The sequence below is a fragment of the Falco biarmicus genome, chromosome 8 (genome assembly GCF_023638135.1).
Source record: "Falco biarmicus isolate bFalBia1 chromosome 8, bFalBia1.pri, whole genome shotgun sequence".
NCBI classification, from domain to species: domain Eukaryota; kingdom Metazoa; phylum Chordata; class Aves; order Falconiformes; family Falconidae; genus Falco; species Falco biarmicus.
In genome coordinates, this window is record NC_079295.1 from 55,073,328 (window position 1) to 55,099,670 (window position 26,343).

Sequence of the window (26,343 nt, forward strand, 5' to 3'; positions counted from 1 at the left end):
TGGCTATAATTGCTATTGCAAAAAGGTGGCTTGCAGTACTGAGGGCTACCCCCACCTTTAAGTTCCCAACATGAACACATTATTCATGCATGACTTATATGGCTTTAAGTTTTCAAATCTGTTTTTTCCATGTGTGCATGCATATATCCAACAAGTTCATCCCTGGGAGAGGATCCAGCAACGTCAATGTAGTACTGCAGTATGAGAAATAATTTGATAGTACAAGGGGAAGTATGGGATTAGGGTTGGGTAAGAAATTGTAGCAGTCATTGTTGAAAATCTTGGGGTAAGAAATGTGCTGAGCAGGATCTTAAAGGTAGTGGGGCACTCAAAATAACCATTGAGATACATTTGTACTATACCTGTAAGAACCAAGTGAATGACGATTTAAGTGCATATTTTTTTGTTTTGACTAGAATGGTGAGTGAAGGAGCTCTGATCTCTGAATTGATCAAACCTGTATTTTCCCCTCTAAAGGCTGGTATGACAGACTTGTGGTCAGATCTGTGTCAACGGTTGTTTTCCTTGGTAAGGCTTACAGTCAGAGAAAGCTCAGTCACTTCTGGCACAAAAAAAAAAAAAAAAAAAAAAAAGGATGAAGGAACAGTAGAGAAGATGAAAGTAGTAAGGAGATGGAACTTGCTAGCATGAGGTTGCAGGAAACAGAACAGAGGAGGATAGGAACAAGTGAAAGGTTATTTGTTAAGTGTTGTCTTTCATTTAAACACACAAACAAACAAACCACTTCTAGTTGGGCTTGGCTGTATCTGCAGGCTCTAGAGCTCTGTAGCCTAATAGGTGACTCCAGAAGAAGAAATGCTACTTGCTTTACTTGGAATGGAGGGGACACGGATGATGAGAGAGAAAAATCCATGCAGTGTGATAGGAAAAAAAAAAAAAAAAAAAAAAGCAACCTTCAGCATGGAAGGACCATGCTGGGAAAAATGTGAACAGGGATGTTCCTGTTATTTGTTCCAGTACTTAATATTCTAGACAGAGGGCTGTTCTCTGTATTTCTTTGTGTGACCTTATTGTGTATTTGGATATATTTGCTGGTGACCTGGAGTTTTGGATGGGCATTGGCTGGAAAATTTTTCATTACAGAGATTGTTTTCCTCTTTCATAATAGGAGAAATTTAACTCTTCTAAGAAAGGACAACTGGGGCCTTATTTCTGTGATAATGCCAATAATAATAGTTACTATTTTCTTGTCCAAACATTCTTTCAACACAAATGACATTTTGTACAAAATATATTTTTTTCCAAAAATATTTAAAATCTTTTCTAAATGCAGTGGGAGTTTTGACATTGATATAATGGTTGCAGTATCAAGCCCTTGAGGGAAAAAGGCAGTATGTTCTCCTTTGATCTTATATTAATCTTCTTGCTATTGTTATCTTCATTTCAGTGAATCTTCTCTGTACAAGGATGAAGTTGGTGTCCTGTCCTCAGAATCTCTGGTGGCCCTCCCTCCTTTTGATACACATGAGCATAACCTCAGTTACTATTTTTGGCACATATACAGAATTAGTTAAAGCAACTTCCTCTGAGCTGGTGGCAAACAGAGACAAGGATACCTCTTCTAACAGAAATGGGTGATGAAGTGGCAGGTGCCAGGTCACTGTTCATATCATAAATAATTCTGGCTAATGTTGTTTGCATTTCTGCTTGTTTATACCTAAACTGGTGAGATGAACCTGCACCACACATCCAAATTCTCATTTTGAAGTCGCTGACATCGCTTTTCCCTAATGGTGTTGGCAGCAATGGGGCCAGAACCTGGTGCCGCTTGCTGGGCTACGTGCTAGAAGGTTTGTCTTCCTTTTGAGGAGACAGTGGTACTGGCTGTCTTTGGCAGAGATTGCCCTACATCACTGACAAGTGGAAGGGCCATATCTGGAGCTATTGCCTGGGGCTGTGCTCAGTGCAGGCACCTGTGGTCCTCTGGTCTTTGTGCTTTCTGTGCTTTCCAAGACAACCAGGAGAAGTTGTCTGAAGTTGTCTGAGCTCCTTCCCTCCCTGTGCATTTGTGCGTCTTTCTAAAAAGAAACAAGACCAGGAAGAGAGGTTTTATCTTGATATTTGGGGAGGACATGTGGGCACCTGGGCTCTCGAGCTGTGGGGTGCATGGAAGAGCTATGGCTGCCCCTTTGTGTGGGCATGGCCTCGGGGGACAGCTCTGGTTCACAGGAGAGGGAGCATGGGAAGGAGGATGAAAGATGAGATGCAAAAGCATCTTAGATGTCTTTTTGCCTCAAGGATAAATCTGCAAGCTTCTACAGGATCTAGGGAAGATGGGGCTGAAAAATGCCGTATTTAAAACAGCAAAACAGTGAACTGTTTATTGCTTAAATTCCATAATCAGTATGGCCTGATGGGGCCTTAGTTATATACTGTGGTTGAAATGACCCCACATGTCTTCCATTCATATGATTTCCCCTATGCAGGTACATGGTACACATATTTGACATGCCAATATAGCACAAGGTCTGCTGCTGTCCAGTACAAAGCAGCTGAGATATTAGAAATGTTTATATAAAGATGGACAAAAGAGATAACAAGAAATGAGTTCTCCTGCTCAGTTGCTAGCAAACAATGGTATGCCTTGCAGTCAGCCAGATGCTGGCTAAATGAACAAACCTTGCACTATTGCACTCTCGAGCTGGTGTACTACAAGGGGAGCGAGTGCCAGGACTGGGGACCATCCTTGGAGAGGCCACGGCCTTTCCCAGGAATTCTTCCTGCTGTGCATCGCAGCCAGTTCCAAGTGCTGCAGTAAGACAGAGTCATGCCTCAGACCTTTCCAGATCCTATAGGAAACATGAACCACATCCATATGTTGTCAGAACTGGCTAACCCCCCTTGTAGTCAAAACTGCGAGCTGAATAACTGAAACCTTGCATCAGATCTGGAAAACAAACTGTTCTGTTTCATACCCCATCACCATCCCCAGTACGGATAGCAGGGATAACACTTCAGCTGGCAGCGTTGGCCATGAGGTTTAACAGAATGCAGCTTATTCTTCCATGACTCTCAGTCCTGGAGTGCTGACAGCAAGCGACTAGGAGTGGGCCAAGGAAATTGATGCTGGATGCGAGTCAGGTACAAGGCTGAATTCAGCTTGGATTTAATACTATTGAAATACCACAGGTGGTTTCTGTTAGGGTTTGGCCTCATATGGCAAGACTGAAGTCAGGTCAGCTGTTCAGTGAGATCCAGCACTGAATTCTCATGAGCATGGTGAGCTGAGTGAGATTTCAGTCACACCTGAAGCAAAAAATTGTCCCTTTCCTGTCTGGGTGTGAATTTGGGACCAGAACTCACAGGGGCTGGTGTGAAGTGTACACAGGCATCGGAGTGGGCTGGGGTGTGCACACATTTTAGTTTTCTTTAGCTTAAATGGGATTTGTACGAATGAGCTGTAAGACAGGTCTGACACTGGATCCTGTGACTGGAGGCTGACCCTTCACCCTGTTAATCCACGAGCGGTTGTTTTATCAACTTCCAGTTGGTCGCAGAGGAACCTCAAGGTGTATTTTCAGAGAAAGCCATGAGGATTTTTGAGGCGGGGAGTGAGAAACCACAGCAGCTCGTTAGGTCATGAGTTATGTCCATGGATACGCCGAGGCTGAGCCATGGGGGAGCCCTCCGCAGCCCACTGGGGACGGGCGCTGAGATGCCAGTCGTGCCGTCGGCTCTGGTTTAATCCCGTGCGTTTTGGATTGCGCATCGCTTGCGGCTGTTCTGACAGATACTGTAAAACACCCACCGATGTAAAGACAGGGACTTTCCAAGCTGTTCAGGGATCCAGTTTGCTATGGGTTGATCAGGATTGGCTTTTGCTAACCTGTGTTGGTTAGAGCAGCTCTGGAGAAGTGCCAGAGACTGGAGCAAGATGGAATTATAGCCACGGTTAGCTATGAGCAGAATACGGTCATACTCCCACACTTCCAACATGATACCACAAAGCAAGGATGATTTCAGTGCTTTCCAAGCCAAGGCATATAAAAGGAGAAAAACGTGTCTGTGCTGGGTTGAACTGATCAGCCAGGAGCCCAGAGAAACCTGTTGGTGTGAGATACAGACCAGAGGGGACATCACCAAACCTTGATGCGATAAGGCCCTGGGGAGTGGGTCCTGTCAGGCTTGTCTCGTTTGTCATGCAGTAACAATACCCCCCTTTTTTTTCTATTTTACCAATATAGAAAGTACACTGGAAGGCAGTTGCTTCTGATATTTTTCACTTACACTTCTGAGGTGTTAAAGAGACAGTAAGAATTGGAATCAATAGCCCTTTGTATAGATACACGTATCAGAACGGAACTGCTTTTCATTTCCTAGACCAGATTCTGAGCAGTCCTGCCTCGAATCGCACACAGGCTGTAAAATACGACCAACAGAGCTCCCTGGTGAGGAAGCAGGAATTACCAAGCATTATCTAGCAAAGGTAGGTATGCTGGACTTAAAGATGGAGGAAACGAAAAGTTTCCTTGTCTATTTGGACTCTGGAGAGATCTGTAGTGGCTGCAAGGGCCAAGGGGTAGCACCTACCACATCCTTAAATTTTTAGGCTCAGTATTAGTAGGAACCGACCCCAGTCTGGGCTTCATCTCTGCTACATTGTTGGCCAACTCAGTCACCGGTGATTTGATCCAGTATGGTCATTAATTAGCTGGTTTATTAGCTCATTTGGATTTGTAACCACAGTTTAATAATTGTATTCTACTATTCTTGACTAATTTGACAGTGAAAAAAGTGACAGTTATCTCAGGGAGAAAGCTGGCTGGTTTATTAATTTCTAATCAAGCAGCACAGAGGGTTGCTTTTTTCTTTTGAATTTCAGCAGCACCAGTCACAAAGGTACAGAGATTTTGAGCTATTTGACTCTATTTCTAAAAGAAGACTTCTCTCCCTCACACTAGTTTAATCTTAAATATTCAGCCTGCCCTCATCCCCCGCCCCCCCATGCACAGAGGATTTGGAGGAGTCTGCATCTCAGTGTCTGGTTTTTGCTATCCTTAGCCAGTAAAATGGTCAAACATGGCTTCCAAAATACACAAACTGCGCAAGAGCTGGTTTTTACCAAAAGGCTGTTTTCTGCAGAGTCATTTTTTGCTTATAACTATGTACTAGCAAAGCCTGAGGGGACTGTAAGATGGATTTGTGGAGCCAGAGAGGTGGTTTTGGTTTTTTTTTTTTTAATCCCCTCAAATTTCACCTGTATTTCTGAGGTCGAATCATAAAGAGAAAAAGTTTCTATTAAACAAAAAAGAGAAGTGCAAATCCTTATCCTCCAGCTCTGGGTTTACCCAGGTATGCAGCTATATCGTTTTATCACTGAAGCATCCATTGCATTAGAAAGCCTTGTTTACACGAGGTTAAGCCCCCAGCTGATGGACAGAGCTGTTTCAATTTCCCTCAGTCATTCCCACTACAGATTGTATATTCAAGGGAAAATCCTCACCGCAATACTGGACATGCCACGCTCTTAGCCGACTGACGTTTATTAACTAATACAAAGTTGCAAATGATGTACCAACACAGCTAAACAAAAGAGCCCAGTGTTGAGCCTAAATCAAGGTCCTAAATCATAAGCCGTGGTGTGACAAGCTGCACGATGTTTGCCAGTACTTTTAAAATGGGGCTTTCTTGCCAGGCTGAGAATCCATAGAGCCTGGCCAAAGAAAACAATGGGAGGGAGCCAGGGTTCTCCCAAGCCTTGGCATGAAATCCACAATAGTAGCTTTGGCTGAGGTCCATGGACTCAAGCACATGCTCCATAAGGTCACTTCAGAACACCATAATTACTTGGTATTTACTTCAGTGATTTTTGCAGACAAAAATAATAATAATAATAAAAAAGCAAGTGCCACCAACACAGCTTAGGGACTCAGTTACGATCCCAGACCTTTCCTGTCTCGGGGCGCCCTGTCTCTGATACTGTACGATGCGTGGTCCAAATGGCTAAATAATAGCAGTGATGGTAAGTAGTATGGCACGCCTGGGGAGTGAGAGTGGACTTTATGTCCTGACTTGTCCTCAAACTCGCCAGCAGTGTTTGTCACTGCCATTCAGTGGCCTTTGGGGGTTTAATCCAGGGGTCACTGCTGAGTTCACCTAAGGCGAGTGTTTGCTTTTGCAAATACCCTGTTCTCTGCATCCTCTCCTTCCTCGCAGTCCTGCTGGGGAAGTCATGATCTGAGCAGATTGTTAGGACTGGAAAAGAGTCCCAAATCTGGTTCTGGACAACTCAGAGCAGAAGAGGGAAACTGAAAAGACAAGTTTATGCTCAATATCAGAGCCTGGATTAGATGGTACAAAAAAACCTCTGATCCAATATATTTGGTCCTGAAGCTCACAATTCAGAATGTTTGCTAGTGGGACCCTGTATGTCCCTTACCCCTAGAAATGATCCCCCCAGCACAGGGGAAGGAGCAGGGTTGAAGATCCTTGTCCTGCCTCTGCTCTTAGGCATGGAGTCTCCAAGCCTCAGCCTCAGCTCAGTAACACTCAGCTTTTACTATTTACACTTTAAAAAAGAAACCACATTTGATTATTCAGCATTCTTCTTTTACATTTTTATTGCCCTTTGCAGAACTCCTCCGAAGGCCAGAGGAAACCTTTCTGCTTGACGTATTTAATCTTTTAGCACTTCATAGTGTCTTTAGACAAAAATGTCCAACATGCATATGTGTTTTGGCAGCTCTACTTGTGGCCTCTGTTCTGTCTCTGGCCTTGAGAAGCAAAAAGAATGAAAGAAAAAAACCCCCACCCTTAAACTGGGTCAGCACTGTTCCCTTTATTTTTGTTGATAGCTCCATTTGGGATTTATGCATTGATAGAAGAGAAGGAGGGAAAAACATATGCCCCAAGCATATGTCCTTGAAAAACAATGTCACATCTTAATTTTCTTGGGCTGGCAATGCATGCATTCCACGCTCTCTGTGATGTAGAACTAATGAAGATAGAAGTGCAAGAAAACCTATAATCAAATCCAGTACATACCAGGCATAGTACACCAAGAAGCACACCCGTCTGAAATCTCATGGTGCTGGAAGAAAAATTCAGGCCATGCAGCCGCAACTGTCCAGTATTTCTAGCTGGTGATTTTTTAGGCAGGGTTCTGCATCCACAGAAAAACAAAACCAAGCAAAAGCGCTTCCTGGCATCGCTTTGCATCACATACTTGTAACCAGCAATATTCGGAGAGAGGCTCAAATACGCAGAAGTGCAGTTAGAAAAGACTAAAGGCGTGAATTGAACATTTTCCTCTGGTCATCCAGGGTCTGTTTCTCTGTGCTTTAATCCCTTGTGTACCTCCCAGGAGCTTTGTGTGTATAAACTATGTGTTGCCGATACCATGGTGATGATTAGCAACCCCAAAAGAGACCACCAGCCCTTTCAGCCAGGATGCTCTGTGAGCCCGGGGTGAGGGGGGCTCACTCTGGTACACAGCACTGGGCAGCTCTGCCTCCCTGGTGACAGCACTCTGCTATCTGCCTGTTTCCACCCAATTTCCTTTGGTGTAGGGCATAAATTCCTCCTGTGAGAAAAGGTTTGACATTTTTTACAGACTTGCGTGCACACAGTGATTTGCACAATGAGATCCTGTTGTCTGATGGAGGTTCCTGTGGTACTGTCTATAGCAGCAGGGCTAGAAATCACAGAATCACAGACTGGTTGGGGTTGGAAGGGACCTCTGGAGATCATCCAGTCCAACCCCCTGCTCAAGCAGGGTCACCTAGGGCAGGCTGCACAGGGTCACGTCCAGGTGGGTTTTGAATGTCTCCGGAGAAGACGACCCCACAGCCTCCCTGGGCAGCCTGTTCCTGTGCTCTGTCACCCTCAAGGTAAAGAAGTTCTTTCTCACATTCAGATGGAGCTTGTTGTGTTTCGGTTTGTGCCCATTGCCCCTGGTCCTGTCACTGGGCACCACTGTAAAGAGCCTGGCCCCGTCCTCCTGGCACTCGCCCTGAAGATATTTGTAGCCCTTGGTAAGATCCCCTCTCAGTCTGCTCTTCTCCAGGCTACACAGGCCCAGCTCTCCCAGCCTTTCCCCACAAGGGAGATGCTCCAGTCCCCTGATCACCCTTGTAGCCTCCGCTGGCCCCTCTCCAGCAGTTCCCTGTCTCTCTGGAACTGGGGAGCCCAGCACTGGACACAGCACTCCAGACGTGGCCTCACCAGGGCAGAGCAGAGGGGGAGGATCGCCTCCCTGCCCCTGCCGGCCTCGCTGCTCCTAACGACCCTGGGACACCACTGGCCTTGGCCACCCGGGCACACTGCTGGCCCACGGGCAACTGGCTGCCCACCAGACCTCCCAGGCCACCCCCAGCCTGTGCTGGTGCCTGGGGCTGTTCCTCCCTGGGTGCAGGACCCTACACCTGCCCTTATTGAGCTTCATTAGGTTCCTCTCCACCCAGCTCCCTAGGGCAGCCTTCTGCGCCCAGCAGTGCAGCCTTCTGGTGTATCATGTAGTAATAATAATAGTAGTAGTAATAGTAATAATAAAAATAATAACAATAATAATAATAACCTAAACCAACAGCTGGTGGGAGAAGCAGCAGAAATGTGATGTGACTTTCCAGGTATCACATAACAGCTCAGTGTCAGAGCCCTGAAAATAAACGCCCTGTGTGTCCTGCCTGGCAGTTCAGTGCTCCGGGCTAGAGGCGACAGCACTGGCTGGTGACGTCTCCCGATCTGGGTTGATTTACAGTCTGTGTAGATTCAGGGAGAAAGAAAGGAATAATACAGATTGTTCTTCATAACTGTGGATTTCCATTTTTTGCTGTGTTATTTTAAACCCTAACCTTAAAATCCTGTTAAACTTCAATCCTGTTAAACCTAACCCTGTAAATCCTGTTATCTTCTACCCCAGACCATTGTAACTTAGCCAGTATCTTAGCTGCCTTGTGCTTTAAGAAAGTGGCTCATCATTGAGGCATTAGCCCAGGAGCTGGGAATGCTTTTAAAATTTCCAAGGCTCCTTTATTTTCAGAAATCCCCTGGAAGTCACTTTGCTTCTGTGTCTTTAAGTGCTCACATGTAGAAGAGGAATCTCAACTTTTCTGTCAAGTGTTAGATCAATGCATAGAAATTTGGGGATGCCCCAGATTCCTTAGCTTGTGGGTTTTATTACCAGGATTTTTAAACTGCAGTGATTTGCAAATGTCATCCACATATGACTGGTCCCTGCCAGTCCACTGCCAGGCATCTGGGATGTGCTGAGTTCCTTTGCCATCAAATGGTTCTGTCTTCACTAGGAAGTTACTTGTTCTTGTGCACAGTAACCCCCAACCCTCTTCCCAGAAATGGGCTGATACAGCAATGCTGCACGGTTGGCAGGCAGTCCTCTAAAGAGTATAATCCTTCAAAGTAGAAGTTAAATGCTCACCTTGTATCAGTTCCTCTCACTGTGCTACCCCCTGGTTTGTGATCTGCTGGGTTCTGGCTCCCCTCCTCCCAAGCATGCTGGGTGAGCTCCTGTGGAGATGGAGCTTTCTTCATCTTCCCACTGTCTCAGCCTTGAAGGGAGTCACTCTGGGGAGTATCGAGCATTGCGTTATCATTTTGCAAAAGTGTTAAAGACAACACGTTTGATGTTAGCTTTGGCAGGGCCAGGATCACATCAATTGATACTGTCCCAAGCTGGAGGAGAACTTCCAGAGTCTACAGTTATTTACCTACCACTGACCCAGTGAGGGAAAACACAGGGAAAAGCATGAAAATGGTTAATCTGAGATGTTTGGGCAGGCATCTCTCCGCCTGTCAGCTTTACATCCCTCCCAGATGTGACACCTGATAGGGAAGCCACTGGTGGGAACTGACAGAAAGATACAGAGGAGGCAGATAAGGAATAGCATGAAATTGTCTTTTTGCTTCCCTGTGAGTGCAAGGGAAGAAACCAACAGGTGTTTTCAAGGGGCAAATGGCTTGAATCGAACACCAGAAACCCAATTCTCATCTCCCAGGATAGTCTTCCTAAGCCTTCTGTGAACCTAACTTCTTGGCTCTGGCCAGCAGCTAAGTACGGTTGTTGAGTAGATTCAGATATCTGCACATCTGTAAATAATGAACGATAGCAATTACATGTTCTTTCTGAAAGACAAAGCAGTACATTGAATACTGTTGGCAGGGAGCAAAGCCCAGGAGGACCAAGCTTAGGGCTGCTCATTTGAAACGTCCCCTCTATTAAAGGGGAACAGTTATGGTGGACTTGTCTGGAACCTAGTGCTTCCAGCCTTCATGGTTCCTGTTACTGCCACCTCTCCCGTGGTTCTTTTGCAGGCAAAGTAAGGGCTGACTAATATCGGAAGGATTTGCCTTTCCGTTCCCTCCTTCCCTCTTCTGGCTTTCTTTTCAGTGCTCCTTTCTTTAAAAATGACACGCAGCAGCTTTGATCTACAGACCTGCAGAAGGTAGTTGGGGAAACTGAGGCACAGGCAAAGGTGCAGCACTGAAAGATGGCACAATGTCGATGTGGGAATCAGCAGCAGAACCAGGCAGAAAGCCAGTCTCTCCTGATTCCTTGTCCTGTGCTCAAGTGTTAGAGATGCCATTTCATTTCTGGCAAAATAAGTAAATCCTTGCATGTGTTGCCCCTGGCACATTTCATACACATTTTCAGCATGTGAAGAGCCACCGATAGCCTTCTGCAGTACAGTAGATTTCAGAGTCTGGCTTACCTTTTGCACATTTGGACCCCCGCGCTTGGCCATCCCAGGACCTGTTTGCATGTTACATTTAAACCCAACAGCGGGGAGTATGCCTGTTTTGGTGCAATGAGTTCATGCATGGAACCGTGCCAAAGCTTAATGAGCAATCAGAAAGGTGAAGGAACATTCAACGTGCTTATTTGTCGCTGCTGCTGCTGCTCCCAGGGGTGTCCTTTAACCCTCTGAGTTCAACATTATATTGTGCAAGTTTTGTTTTTGTGCTTAGTGGAGTGCGTAATTGTCCCATTCATGACTTGAAGAACTCTGAATGTTCAAAGACCATTTGGGGAGCAGGGGGGTGGAGGGGGAAACCCAAGCAGATAAGTGACCTATTTAGGCAAGGTTCACATTGATTTCACTTTCTGTTTGGTTTGTGTAACTGCTGCTAATACGGGGACCTCTTCCATCAGCAGCAAACTCCAGAACCGCTGACGGGAGGTTATCTCACTTCTTGGTTGTTAGTGATCTCTGTGGTATGTGGTGGAGCCTTTGAATAGGCACCGAGCCTGCTACACCTGGAATTAGGTTCCAGCTAAAAGAAGCTGATAAGTGAAAATAATTGGCTTTTTTATCTCTAGCTGGAATAAAATCCTCCAGCTCCTCATTCAATATTCTGGAACATGAAGTGACAAATTCAGAAGACAGTTTGCTTGGGACTCTCTAAAAGGATAAAATAAAATAAAAGAAGTTTTATTATTAGTATACATATATAGGGACGTATATGAAAATCATGATGAGACTGTTGCCATGTGCTGTTCCTCCCCTGCCCTGCCCGGCCAGCCAGCAGCGGGGAGCAGCCCCATCTCCCAAAGGGAGCTCTCAGGGGGATGCGGGAGGTAAAATCTGCAGCTGCTGAGTAACCTCTGATGGTTACACAGGCACTTGGGTGGCAGTGGTGTTAGCCATGCAGGCAAAAAAATGCAGGGGAGAGACAAAAGACAAAACCAGATCTGTGTGCCTGCACACTTAGAAATGTGGGCCATACAAAAATGCCAGGTTTGGAGAAGATAGAGGGATGTGCCGACTTGGAGATTTGGCCCCGGACCAGGAACATGGCTGAAGGCAGGGGTGGAAGCTCCCTGTTAGAGACAAATTCAGCTGTGGTTAAGGTGGTTCTTGAGGGCAGTCTTTGTTCAGGCAATTTAAAAAGAAACATGTAAACTTACACCTGCAAGAAGCACATTCATGTGGGTCCGAGCTAAACCTCGTGGAAGTTGGGAGGAATCTTTCCACTGACTTCAATGGGCTTTGAGTCCAGGTCCCCAGTGATTGGTCTGAAGTGACACACAGACTATTTTTGTCTGACAATTTTTTCCTTTCTGTACTTTCCAAAAACACCAGTAAGAGAAGAACAAATGAAAACTTCATCTGTTTTGCTGAAGAAAAACTGAAGGTTGTATTATTCACTAGTACCCCAGAGCTGTCTGCAGAGATTGCAGGCTGCATAGCTGGAAAACTGAGAGGTCTTATTTTTTAAATAAGATAAGTAATCTAAGCTATTTACATTTTTGTTCTACAGATTGAACCAATGGAACGGAAAGATCTCTGGAAACATTAACAAATGTGGTGTTTACTTGCTGTAGTGCATTACTGATCGCAGTAGGCATATGAGATAATTTTTTTCTAAATTTGTAGAAACAACTAACAAATTCTGCAATGATCTATGAAATAGGGCACTTGCCAGAAGTAGTGTAATGCAATGGCTGGCAGTATAGAGCGCTCTGTGCATTTCAGTTCCGTTTCCTTAAAGTTCCTGTTATCTTAACTTTTCTTCTTCACCCGTACGTGGTGCGGACTCTCCTGTGGCCGGATCAGTGGAAGCCTCCAACTCTCTATGATTAAGGCACTAAGCATCAAATCCTTCTCTACTGCCTAACTGCAGAAGTTTCAAAGGAGTTTGGTTGCTCTTCTGTGTCTTGATGTAGTTCTACAGGATGTTACAGTTGAATAGCTGTAGATGGGTTGGTATACAAACTTTCCTGTTGCTTTAAAAGGAATGTGTAAGAAAGCACTGACTGATGCATCTCTAGAGACATCATGCCAGAGCTTAACTTAGTCCTCTTTTTTAATAGAAACTTGGATCTCAAGCACTACTGTTGTGTAATGACAGGCAAAAGGAAAAACTAACAGGCTTGCTTTCTTTCAAAATCCTTCAGTAGGCTTTAAAGAGGGGCTTTGCTAAACAGCACCATGTATAATGGCGAAAAGATGACCGAAGTGCTGATGAAAAACATTTTAAATGTGGTCAAAGCAATGTGATAGATGAGTAAGTTGGGGCTGGCAGTCTTTCCAAGCAATGTGTGAGGCTGTGTTTTCCTACACCTAGTTGTTGGGAGTGCCTTTCCCAGAGGCATGATGATCTGAATGACCAGTGAGAGGTAGTGGCTCCCCTTGAATCTGGGGGGTGTGTGTCTGTGGGAGCTGCGACCCCTCTCTCTCACTCCTCTCTTTTAACCCTGCTTCAGCTGATCTGCATCCACGTGCATGCAGATGTGGTGTTGGTGTCCTGGTGTATGGATTCCCGGGAGCAGGGCACAGCAGTGCCAAGCCTGTCACACGACAGCAGGTCCCCAACCTTTCCTGCATGTCCTACTTCCAGTAGAAGACTGGCTTTTAGAGCCTGTAGCTGCCCACTTACAATTTTTGCTAAATCATGGTCATCCAACGTACAGTTTACACTTTCACAATGCTTCTCATCTCCATCCACAAGAATCTGTCTCTGTATTTAATGTATTTTGCCCTTTCATTAAAGCTTCTGCTGACAGCACGCTTGGCTGGGGACGCACCAGCTCACAGAGCGGGTTATACGATGGCAAAAGCAGCGTGTTGTGCTCTGAAAGAGCTATTATTACTGCTTGCATTTTCAATCACAGAGCTGGACTTTGGCTTGCTACTTCACAGATTCCAAAACCATAATTACTGGCTGCTGCCTCTGCTGTGAAACACTTTATTAAGTCTTTAGAGTCATTAAGGATTTTCAGGAAATTTATGGGAGCTCAGGTCATGTTGCCTGTTTGTTTATATAGCCCAGGATCTGCAAAAAAACGTGGCCTGTAGAGTTTCTGTAGTGAAGGCTGCACTCACCCACATCTGCTTGAGAGGCTGATGGAAACTGCCTGTTTCATCTTACGTTGCCCTGGCTTTCCGTGAGCTGTCATGGGCAGTGGGATGCAGCCCTGCATCAACGAGCAGAGAATTATTCCAGCAAAATTAAGCAAAGCTGCTGGACTTGGAGCCGATTTCTTGCTGGAGACAGTGACATCTAGAGCGGTCAGTCTGGACGCTGGTGCCATAAGCTCAGGTAAAGCTGCCACTGCCCGCAGCGGGAGTAAGGGCTGAGCTCAGAATGGGTAAGAAACCTGGGAATTGGTCCCAGGTGTTTTAAGGGAGTATTGTTTCCTCCCACCTTGGATCTAAGGGAGCCAAGGGGAGTTCGGAGCTTGCATGGCTGCTTGAGCCAGACAAGGTGTGGCTTTAGGATCGTGCCTGACTGAGCAGCGTTAGTATTCAGGAGCATGGCTCAGAGGTGCAATTCATCACCCTAAATCCCATAATTTAATTCATCTGCCCCCCCCCCCCCCCTTTTTTTTAATAAAATTTACACTTTGGGCTTTGCAAAGGCCCTGTTGTGTCACAAACATGTGGCATCAAACATGACTTGCCCAGTTATCACATGGACGTGTCTGCCATGCTGAGGCAGCTTAGCAGTGGAAGGCAACCTACCGAAGATACCGTACCATGGCGATACTGTGTAGTGTTTTGGGGTACGTTTGCAGTCCAGTTATAAGGTATGTGTTAGTACAGTCCTCAGAGCTAGCTTTTTAGTCCACTGTTAGAGATCTGTATTTTTAAAGCTGAAATCAGGAGTCCAAACTGGCAACATTCAATGTAAAATAATTGTGCTGTCATCTTTAGGGCATTCGTTTATTGCAGGATTTAAAGCAGCTGTAATGAAGAAGGCCATTTACGATTACAGTCTCTCTATAATTGCATGTAGCACAGTCTAAAGATAATTTCACAGCAACCAGCTCTCTTCTTCTAACACCGGACCATCATGGTCTGTACTGATGTCAAAGCAGGGTCTGATGGCTGTTGCTACAGAAAAGGCTTACCCCATTCTTGTGGAACAGAAGAGCCCAGTGTTTCTGCCAGCAGCCAGACTGGTGTGTCTGCATCTAGGCTGCTGTGTGGCTTTGCAGCCAGACCACGTTATTTATCTCTGGGTGCTCCCCGGGATTTACCCGGCTGGTCCCTTGGGATGGAGCCGTGGGTCTGCGTTCTGCTTTCCCTAGCAGAGTGGATACCTGCTGCAGGCAGGCTCTCCAGCTGACTGGGAGCTGATAACCCTCTGCCTCTCCCACCTGGGCTTGCAGTGACAGCACATGTACAGCATCAGGCAGACGCAGTGGTCTGGGCTCTTCCCCAGCGCCTCTTGGGATTGCCTGCCAGGGGGTCAACAGCCTGAGCTCAGCTGGAGAGGGAGATGCCAGCATGCGCCTCTGGATCTCGCGATTGCCTCAAGGTGCTCCAGAGACTCAAAAGGTAAGTACAAGATTGGCACTTGTCCAATAACATAGGATCATTTTCCAGTATTCTTGTGTTAATGATAATTACAGTCAGCTATGGCCCAGAGCCTATAAAGCTTTCCATCCTCATCTGTCTTTACATACCAATAGGTGTGTAATGTAGGCTAGTAATGATACTAATTATTATCCATGAATTTCAAGGTCGTAAAAGCCCGTGCCAGCACAGGATTAGATAGCTCCTGACTCTCAGACCTTTAACAGGCCACTAGTTTCTCTTTCTCACCAGCATTAATCGACACAGCTTTGCTGACACAATGGAAGTGTCTGCAAAAGCAAAGACAGCGCTGCCTTGGCAGCGTGCCTCCAAGAGCTCCAGGCGGGGAGGATGAGATATACCATACGCCTCCATTTCCTGATTTGCAGTATATCAAGATATAGACAGATCTTTATTTTTTGATGTGAAAGCAGAATGAAAAACTAGGTTAAATCAGTCTTGAGGGATATTAAGCCAGTTCTCAGGAAGCCTATGCAATTATTATGCCTCATCCCAGCCTTCTTGATTGGGAACATGCCTTTAAGAACATGATCAGCCCCAGGAGATCTCTGCCTTAGCCTGGGAATTCCACCCTGTCTGCTGACGGAGGAGGGAGGCAGGGCCACAGAAACTCTCCATTCAGAAGGGAAAGCTTTTCTTCCTCTTCTCCCCCTCCCTCTCTCCCTCCCTCTTTTTTGGCAAATTATAAATGTGCACGTTGGATTCTTTTGTCAACCAGATCTAATGGGACTGGCCTGAGCTGAATGGCTGGTCTGTGTGATGCTCAGACTTGGTTTCTTTTCAGGTGCTTGTTGCGTGTTTCCACGAGATGACGATTAGCATCTGCCCTGGGGCTCAGAGCAGCTGTGGGTACTGCACTGTGCCCCTGGCTGGAGGGTGCTCGTGGGCGATGCAGTGTCTCATGTTAGACTGGCTGGGGTTTGGGTCTGAGGAGGTGCCTCTTCAGCCCCTGTGTTATCACAGGGCTGTGAAAATAGCGTAGTGCCAGCAGTGAGGATTTTTTGCTCTTTTAGAAGGTGGGAAAGGCTGTCAAAGTTTGACTTTCATGCATATTCTCTTCTCTTCCCTGCAAAGAATTAGGCTTCCAATTCATATAGGATGAACTGGTTGTGGGGATGATGAGGGGAATAAAAAAGTTAATCAAATCTCAATCAGTAGCACAATTCTCAAGGTCAACATGCTTGTGATTTCCTTTGCTTCCTCGTGAAACTCCTGAGCTACCCGCTCCCAGGCTAGCTGGGGACCAGCTCCTGGAGTCGGAGGTGGTTCTCCATGGCATTTAGAGAACAGGTTCCCAGACAGAGCATTTTATTGATTTGATATTCTGATAAAATCTGCCCAGATCTGAAATTCTATGTAGGGAAAAATAACTCCAGCCACTACAACTGAAAGAATGTGAAACCTTCAACTTGGCAACTGCTGGAGTGGGCTTCCCTCCCACTCCCCCTGCCCACCCCCCTGCCCACCCCCACCCCTGCCTTCCCACAGCCCCCAGCCCAAGGGAAACATGTGCTTCTCCCTCTCCTTCCCTCCTCCCCCCACACCCACACCCCCCACCTCAACACCCCCCCCCCCACACACACCCTGTTCTGTTGGGAAATTTACTGTTTGCCTTTGAGAGTGACCATCCATTACGGTTTGGTGCAGCTGTTCACGTGAAGACAGCTTTAAACTCTTCCAGAAACTGCTGGCACACATCTGTGGATGTCTCTCCCTCCACGGCTTGCTCTATCCCTGGGGGCAGGAGTAAAGGGCTGCCATCCTCTCCACCCTTGGGGGCCAAGAGGGAATAGCTGGTGGCTCTGCACACATCCCACCCGCACACCCGTTGCTGTTGGCTGCTTTACCCTCATGCCAGTTCTCTTGTAAATGTAACACCACACACGCACATCTCCATGCCCTCCTTGCTGAACAAGGCAGTGATGTGCCCCCTGTTATGAGCCCCTTGTGCATTTTGTGATGCTTAACTCTGAAATAACAGTTTCCCCCAGCTCTGCTCTGATTTAATCCGTTTCTGGATCAGCTATTGTATAAGGTGTTGAGATGCATCAGCTTTCAGTTGATGCTGCAAGCTCCCAGCTCGGGGTCTGTCTTCCTCCATACATCCAGCACAAAGCTCTCTATACACCCAAGGATGTGCAGACACCCCTGCATGATTGCCCCTGCATCATTCCTCAGTCACCTTCCTTCTGCCACTGCATTAAATTACGAATCTTTCATAAGCCTGTTTTGATGGGGCCTGGGCACCTCAGTCACCAGAGGGTACAAACATCCAAAGAGGCATGTTAGCATCTGTGTTCTCCAGGAATAACCTTTTGCCTGTGTCCTCATTCCTCCACCCCATAACTGCAGGAGGAAGGAGACTTATATGCTCAGCTGGATGAATAATGTTTCCCTTCCCACACAGCAGTTTTGTTGAAACCAAGTTATTGACAAAGCACTGAGTTCCCTTTGTCACCCTTGCCCTGCCTGGGTGACAGGACACCCTCCCACTGGCGTGCAGGCATCCCTGCGGTGCTGTGGTGGGGCATGCAGGGCTGCAGCAGACCTGGGCAGCATGAGATTGCTTTCAGCCGACCCCCCTCCTCCCCAAGGGCAGTGTGGGACGGGGACACGTGTGAATTCCGAGTTAAGGCTCTGAGAGGGCTCTGAAGTCAGCAGTTACATGGCACATCTCCTGCTTCCATGGGCAGTAACCTGCTACAGGACGTGAGTGGCCCAGAGAGCGTTTGCGGTGCTGTGGCTTTTGGGAGACAGAGTAGATGGAGCATCTCTCTCCCTAAGGCGGAGGGTTTGGGTGACTCTGACCTCTCTGCACAGCCCACAGGAGGACCCCTGAGGTCCCACATGTTGGGCAGCCCAAGGCCAATTGTGGTCCCTACAGAGAGCTGAGCCTCCTCTGATGGTAGCACTGGAGTGAGAGGGTGGCAAGGGCAGGGTTACTGCAGCCCGTTGGGAGCAGTTGGGATCCCATAGTGGGAAAAAAATGGATACCGTATAGCCAAGAACTATACTTTAAAATGTAAAGCAATCCAGTCGTTTCCAGCCAGCGGCTTTTCCCCAGCTGTTCGTTTCCAATAGAGTATTATGATCAGTAATTGATACTCTCGGATGTCTCTGTGCAATCCCCAGAGAAGAATGGCCAGGGCAATATTATTTTTTTCCCAACTCACTGGAAAATTGAGCCCCAGCTGGGGCTAATAAGTGCTTTCATTAAAATACTGATCTTAATCCAAAGCTGAGAATAATGTCTCCTCTGTGTTGCAGCTCTCCTCAGCTCTGACATGGGCTATGCTTTTTAACAAGAAATGAAAAGAGGATAAATAGACACTTCTCACCCCATCATCATAATAACACCAATGTTAGGTCCCAATGAGGTCAATATTTTTTTGATTGCACCAATGGAATGTATTCTTGTTTTTTCCATGCGACAAGCTCTTTCCAGTGATAGAGATGAGGTGTATGGCCAGTGTACCCCTCCATCCTCCTCCTGAATCCATCCTGCTCCACTGCCCATGGCTGGTCTTATCAGAAAGAAAATGGGGAGCAGGAGTGCTTGTCTGGGTGCTTTGTGCATGCCAGGATGTGTGAGTTGGGCTGCAAGGCAGAGGCAAACCCTTTCCATGTTTTCAACAGAAGGGTTCATTTTGTCCTCCCACCTCTTCATTTTCTTCTGGCCAAGGCAGAGAGATTATTACTAACATTTACTCATCCGGAGCTTCTCAGATGGGGAGGCGATTTGCAAACCACGTCTTGAAAGGTCGAAGGATTTCTCCCCCTTCTCATGCTACCTTCATTCAAAGAAAGTGGAGAGGTCTCCCTTTTGGCTAGGAATAGTCCCTGTAAAGTTCTGAGTTCAGTAAGCAAATGTGAATGACAGGAGCCTGGTTTCATGTTTTTGAATACTGCCCTGTTTCCAAGGCTGGATATGAGTTTTGTTCTGGTCAAGAGCAGGATCATAAGGCACATCTTGCTAAGCGTTCATGTTGTTTGGCAAGCCATGGAGTACAACATAGGACACAGCTTCTCTCTCTCACATTCATCCTGTTATCTCTCTGTTATACTTTTAATTTGAAGATGGTCCTGTCTCTGCTTACATCTTTTCTACTTGTGCTGTTCTGCACCAGAGGACACAGGCAGGGATGCCCTGTGAGAAGCCTCAGATGTCATGGGAAGAGAGAACATTGAGACATTTTGCAAGTAAGACTGGCTGGAAATCCCAGAAGAGTCTCCTATATGTGCGTCAGGTTTAAAACTTATGAAGCTGATGGCTGTTTGAGGATGAAGTGCTGTGACTCATTGCTGGAACAGGAACACATATCCTGGTGCTCCCGTGAGGATTGTTCCAGGCATGTACAGAGGTATGGTTAGATGAAGTCCCGATAGCTGAGGTGCATTATGAGGAACAGCTGAACTGTTACATGCTTCCCTGAAATAACCCCTCTTTTTCATCAGTTCTCTCTCAGTGCCCAGCCTTATGGCTGCAGTTTTTCTTGTAGGGAAAAAAGGGCATTCCGGGTAACAGAGCTAGAAAGCAAAGTGCACAAAAATAGAGAATTCATCAGATACCTCTGAAAATATGTGATCATTTGCTCTCTGAGGAGTCGTACAGCTCTGCAGAATTTTAACTCCTTTAATGAATGCCTGCTGTGTGATTTATTCTTTTCCTTATTGAAGCTAGGATGCCCTCTTTGAACATCAGCACCTTTTTTTCACACTTGCTGGCCCATAACAGCAGGGCCAGGCTTCGATAGCTTCACTGACACCAGGTTACACAGTGTTTCTTAAACTGCCCTTCACTTCATTGACAACACTCATAACTAGTGCTTGGTGCAGGCAGGGATTTCAGAATCCGGGTGGCACCCATTTGTAAAGCAGTGTAACACCCCAAGTTCATACCTGATGGAAGGGCCTCACACAACACTGGGTGCACTTTGTAATGTGAAGGACCAGTTTTTCCTGTCCTCCTCCTTTCACTGAAGTGGGTTTTCACTGCAGGTCATAGATCCTTTCTTGAAATCCTCTTGCTTTGTGAAGCTCTAGGCAGCCCTAAATGTCAGGATATGACATCTTGTACGCTGGTTTTGGCTGTCCTGCCGTGGTTCTATGGAGCTAGCAACACTTTAGCGCTGAGCCCTCACAAATCCAGTGGATTTTGACATCACTGGCTGTTCTCAGGTAAGTGTCAGGCCTGTTTGACAAAGTGTAGTTGAAATTGAAGCATTAGGGATGTTCCATATGGATTTATGAAACAAGTGGAAAATACATAGATTTCGCAGAAAAAATAAAACATTGCACCGCTTAGTCAAAACTGAAGAGCTGGACTTCGAAGGCACAGCTGGAAATTACTTTCTTGACCTGCACTCAGCAGCAGGCTGTCTCGGAGCCCTGGAGAGCTGCCACTCCTGCTTCCAGGACTTCCCTGTGCTCCCACCACTGCATCCAGGTCTGGCATCATAACGTCCCTCTAACTCACAGCATCCTATCCAGATGTTCACCCTACTGCTGAAAAATATGTCTGCACATTTATCTTTGCCCTTATCACCTTGCATTTACTCTGTAGGGTCTTCAAGGGCATGAGCTGCCTTGTTTGGTGTTTTTGTGGAGCACCTGACACTTCTAAACCTGCTCTGCAATGCTGTGACACTGCTCTGCGCTTGCCCAAGTCCTGTTTGGGAGGGCATGGGATGTCTCCTGTTACCATCACAGGGTAACCTGCAGTGAGCATCTGCAGCACAGCTGAAAGCTGTTCAGCTTCCCAACCAGCCCGAGGAGGACAAGCCATTCATTTAGATGGTGTGCAACCCTTTATAAGCCAGGAAGATGAGAATAGCAGAGAGAGAGGCTGGGAGACTCCCCTTTGGGTTAAGAAGGAGCTATTTGTTCTCAAAATTACTTGTCTAGGAGAGAGCTCTGTTTGACAGTGCTTTCCTGCAAAGCATCATGTTTGCCCTGAAGCCAAATAAAACCTTGGTGTAAACTTCTGCCCAAAGAGAAGAAAAGGCAACTCAGGGAGTTTATGTGAAGAAAAAGGGTGTAGCCGTTTCAAGGCATCTCTTGTGCATCAAATAAGTGTGATCCCTAATACCTCAGATGCCTAAAAGGCTCTTTAATATCCAGGAATATGCACAAATGAGGGCTGGTTTTCCTTCCCCTTCACCAGGGGTTTTGAACTCTGTGTACGTCGGAGCTGTCTCCCACCTTGCCCCGCTACCCACCCTCTGGGCTTCCTGACAGTGTTTCAAGAGATGCTGGTGCTGAAAACTGTGTATTTGTCTCCGTGGGCAGAGCCAGCCAGGAGCCAAGTGCTGGGGCAGCCGGAGGGCTCAGGTGCTTGCTCTCTGCTTGGTGTTTCCCACAAATGCAGTGGCTGGGATGGCTGAGAGCAATTTGGGCAGAGTGGCTGCTGCTTGGCTGGTAATTGTGGCTTTGGGGTTTTGTGTTACCCACTGACTAATCCTGTGCAATCTTCTCAGGTTTCCAAAGTTTAGTTCAAGTCAGACTGTCCATACTCCTGCTCCCTTCAGGCTGTGACGATGAGATTCGGTTTTCGTATGAGAGGGGGCTTTTCACTGCTGATCTCTGCTAGAGCGCTGGGCATGGCATCTGCAGTGCTCAAACTGCAAAAGGGAGGGCTGGGCAAGTGACTGGATTTCAGAGGTTTTCTGTTGTTATTTCATCAACTTTGATCACTTTACCATCATCTCCAGCAGCAAATGCACCTAATTAATGGGTAGAAGTATTATTGCCCTCTGTGGGATATGGTCCGAATTGCTCAGCCATGTCCCACAGGTTCCATCGCGCTTGAGGCCAAGGGAAGTCAGCCCTGTGGTGAGTGGGGCAGGCAGGTGTTCGTGGAGCAGGCAGGCGTGAGCTCTTGGTAAGCAACTGCTGTGAAATTCAGAGTAACTGTGGTGTCCTGATCCCAGGCAAAAGTGGAGAACCTGTTCGAAACACAGGAAGGAAAACAATCCTGACCTCTCTGAAGTTATGCTGTCTCCAGAGGGAATAACAGGTTTGCTTTCTGTTGGCAAATTCTGTATCTATGACTTGAAGACACATAGGGAGCAGATGCACTATGCGGGGAAACAGCAGTTAGTGGCCGAAGTAAAGTCCCTGAACACTGAGAGATGACTTCTGCAGCTTTTCAACGTCTTTGTTGGTTCCTCTGGTACTTCTTAGGAAAGACAAGTTTCTTCCTTCGCTTGTGCAGATGCCCGAACTGAGGCTAGCCCAGCACACACATCAGATGCCTGCAGCTGCCCTACCTGCACAGGGGCTCTTCCAAGCCTGCAGTGCTTTGGAGACCTGGAAGGGAAAGATGCCCAGTGACCTGATAGTTGTCTCAGGCTGATATAACTACTGCTTTCCTTGGCTTCTGTGAAATGCTTGGTGGAAAAATAATGACTGGGCCAAATCCTGTTATTTTACATCAAGGTAATCAAAGTGGTCACTTCACTGGCTGCTTCAGAATAAGCTATTTCCTCTCTGAATAAGCCAGTTCGACCTTCAGTTTCTCTCCTCTTTGAAGAGCAAGTGGGTTGGTGGCTGAATGTCCAGATAAAACACCTTCAAATTAAGCTGGGCGTAGACTTCTGAAGGCATTTGGCCATGTGAGACTCCACCATGTGCCAAAGTCAAAGCAACTCTAGCAATTCATTAAAAGGGGTGTGTGTGTGCAGGACAATGTAAATGAAACAAAATCATGGACCTCAAACTGATAGACAGCAAAATTTTGAGGACCTCTGAGGGATGTTCAAATAAACATTTAAAAGTTTAAATTAACATTTTGCCCACTGACTGTTGTACAAAGTGGATAAAATTCTCTGTTTGTCAGTACAGTTTCTACAATCTTTTAATCAGCTTTTCTGTTTTAGATTTGTGAGGTTTGTCAATAGTAAGTTGTAACTGTTTGCATGTCCAAAAAGCTTTGGTTCCCTGAAGAATGAGTTTTCCCCTTTTCTTTAGGAAAGGCTACAATTTCTCCTGCAGAAGAGACCTTCCTCGCACACAACTGATTAGGTTGCTGTACTGGTTTGGTTACAGGATTATGTTTTCAGATACTAATCATAAGATTTTTGTGCCTCAGTTTCTTTTTCTGCACATTACTTCTCCTTGCTGCAGATGGACAGGTCAATGCTGTGTGGTGTCGCTGCTTAACTCTCATCAAGTGCTTTAGGATTCACTGATGGATCATTCCTTCCGAGATGGAAATAGTCCTTGGCACATCTTGTGTTACACTCTCTCCTTCAGAAGAGGAGGACATGATTTTTCTTACCTTGATACAGGGCTCTAAAAAGGTGGGTTTACACCCCCCTCTGCCTCTTGCTATAATGTAGCCCATTTATACTACCTAGGTTAAAAGAAAGACTAGAGTTGGTCTTTAATATTATGTGAAAGGTATAGCTGACCCTGGTCTCCTCTGGTCTATAAGAAAACCCTGCTTGTATGGAACAGCCATTTTTTGAGGGAGATCTGTGCTTTAAAGACCACAGTTAATCATAATTTTAGAAGATGTGTCTGGATAGCATCCCAGCCTTCCAGAGCTAAGGTGTGCTCAGATCAATGATATGGCTTCAGGTCCTTATGCAGCTGAAACCTTTCAAGGATACACTTTCTTCATCCCAATAGATGCCACGCTATGAATAGGATCAGTCTATACCGATGGAATTTGGCCTGTTGTCAAGATTAATATAATAAAGGAGGCTGGAAGATTTTGGAGGGAGATTTTCCGCTGTGCTGGGCACAGATGGTGGCTTGTTCCAGTGAGGAGACAGCACAGGATGAAGAGGTGGGGCGGGCGGCTCATCAGCAAGCTGCTGCACCCGTTTGTAGAAGAGCTGGTTTAAAGAGGGTCAGCATCCCTCTTGGGGTAAAAACCCAGTGTCCTTGTCTTTCGCGAAGACTGGTCCTTCAAAGACCCCCTTCTGCTTTTTGTGGCTGTGGTCAGATACCCAGCGGTGATGAGCTGGTTTTCTGTGTTTGCTTTATTTGTCACATTGAGCTGGCAGTGCTGAGAGCTGCCATTGACTGAGCAGCCGAGCTGGCAGCAGCAGTGTCCAGCCAGCCCATGAACAGCAGCTTAATGCATGTGCAGGTACGGTATGTATTTATATCTGAATGCATAGTCTGTGTGCGCGCACATGTGTTCCTGGGAAAGTTTTTGAGTGAGTGGCTAATGCATCTCAATTACACCCCAGTCTGGAGCAACAGCCTTGCTAAGGAATTGAAAATCTGTAAAGAATCCACTGAAGTTAAAAACACCATTTGGTTTCCTTCGCCAGAGGGACACTCATCAATATCTCTTTCTGTTAATATCAGAGGGTTAAAGCCTTGGCAATGTTCTCCGCCACCAGATGCAGACAGAGTTCAGATGCAGGCAGAGGTTTTTTGTGAAAGGCGATTTCATTGCTGTTGGGTTAAAGCTCCAATTATGCCTGACGCTGCAAGTTTCTTAAAAGCAGCAAAACCGAGATTGGTGTACAGACTGCTGGCTTTTCCCTTTGCATGTGTCCTGTGAATGAACTGGCCCCTTGTTTTACCTGCATCAAGATGGGTTTCCTTACAGTTCGCTCCCCACTTGGGGTCATGTGAAATCTTGGGTTCCCTGAAGTGGGAGGCTGGTGCTTTGGTGTTTATGCTGTATCTCTGGGCAGTGCACTGCACTTTGCGAGCAGAGATGATCGCTGTGTTGGAGGAAGTGAGGGACAGGCGAAGTTCCTAAGGCAATCTTCATCAGTTCACGCGTGGTGCAGGAGGAGGGGTCCTAACGCTGCCTCCAGCTTTTTGCTGCTTCAGACTTAGAAGCAACCTTCGCAGCGCTGAATCCCATTTCTTTCTCTAACATACCTCTAATAATAAATCACATTTTCTTTCTCTGTCTGACAAAGGACACTCCCTCCCAGAGCCCGCAATAGAGCAGATTTCTTCAGAGACCCGCTGTGCTGCTCAGCCCTGCCTCTTAAAAATTTAAGCCACTTACCCAAGGTTACACAGCAAGTCTCTGGCTTCACGCTAAGTGACTGCAATGCCCCTGATCGCGTAGTGGTTGCATTCCCATCTCGGCGGCGAGGAATTTCCTCTGGTGCTTCTCAGTTCATTAGCCTGCTGCTGTCTGACACCACCAGCCTCCACCAGCTGCCTCCAGCCCGCGCTGCCACAGGGGCTGTGCCTCACAGACGGGGACACCTGGCCAGCGTGAACCCCCTGCTCCTCAGGGGCTTTGCAGCCCAACCGCGGACATCTGCTCTGAGCAGAGAGCTGGCACTGGAAGGAGTTTGGCCTTGGAATATATTTACTTTGTGCAGCTTTTCTGTAAAGAAGCCTCAGATGGAGAAGCCCAACAATCTATTTAGTCTAGTAACAGCAGAGCATGCCAGTGCTGCTGGAAGAGTCGTGTCCCCCCCGTCCCCGCCCCAGTGCAGCTGGTTACTTGTGTAATAGTTTCCTATAGGAGGGAAAAAAAGATACTTTATTCCTCCCTCTTGTTCATCCTTGCCCCACAGCACTAGGGCACTGTAATTTTGTCTGGCTTGGCAAAATAGCTCACAGGTCGGGGTAGGGGGGGAGAACAAAACCTTATGGTTCTGAAGGAATGAGGATATTTTCATGCAGCTGTGGAGAAAGCTCGCTCTTCAGGATAATTTCTGTTCTTCTCAACAGGATGTGCTGCAAAAATCTGTTACCACCTTTTGCTAGTCATGGCTAAACCTGGTTGCATACTGCTGCAGGCTTTGCTTTTACAGGGTGACTTTCAGCCAGCTAGTTCTGCTGCAGAGCAAAGGCTGACTGGCTGGGATGACGTGTGAGGATGAAGAGCATATGTATGCCCTTTTAATGTGGAAAAACAGAGCTGTGACTGTTGTGTCAATTAATCTGATGATAGGAACAGGCCTGTGTTAGGATACTGGAGGCAAAGCAGGTGCATGTGAGATGCCTCATCAGACTGGGGAGGACCAGACCACAGGTACTCCATGGAGTTGGAGTCTCTGTCCTCTGTCACGAGCCCAGAGCAAATCCTCCAGGATTTATGAAGTGCCAGTCC

The 26,343-nt window shown here is 46.6% G+C and overlaps 1 long non-coding RNA gene across 3 annotated transcripts in view; it reads left to right on the top strand.

The window, feature by feature from the left end:
• Positions 1–26,343, top strand: part of LOC130153518 (uncharacterized) — a 258,449-nt gene that overhangs the window by 102,158 nt on the left and 129,948 nt on the right. The window contains exon 3 of one of the 3 annotated variants that reach the window (XR_008823424.1): positions 1,409–1,854. The exons of the other annotated variants lie outside the window; for them this stretch is intronic. This is a non-coding gene — a long non-coding RNA (uncharacterized LOC130153518). Of the gene's footprint in view, positions 1–1,408; positions 1,855–26,343 lie in introns of those variants that run through there. 3 annotated transcript variants of the gene reach the window in all.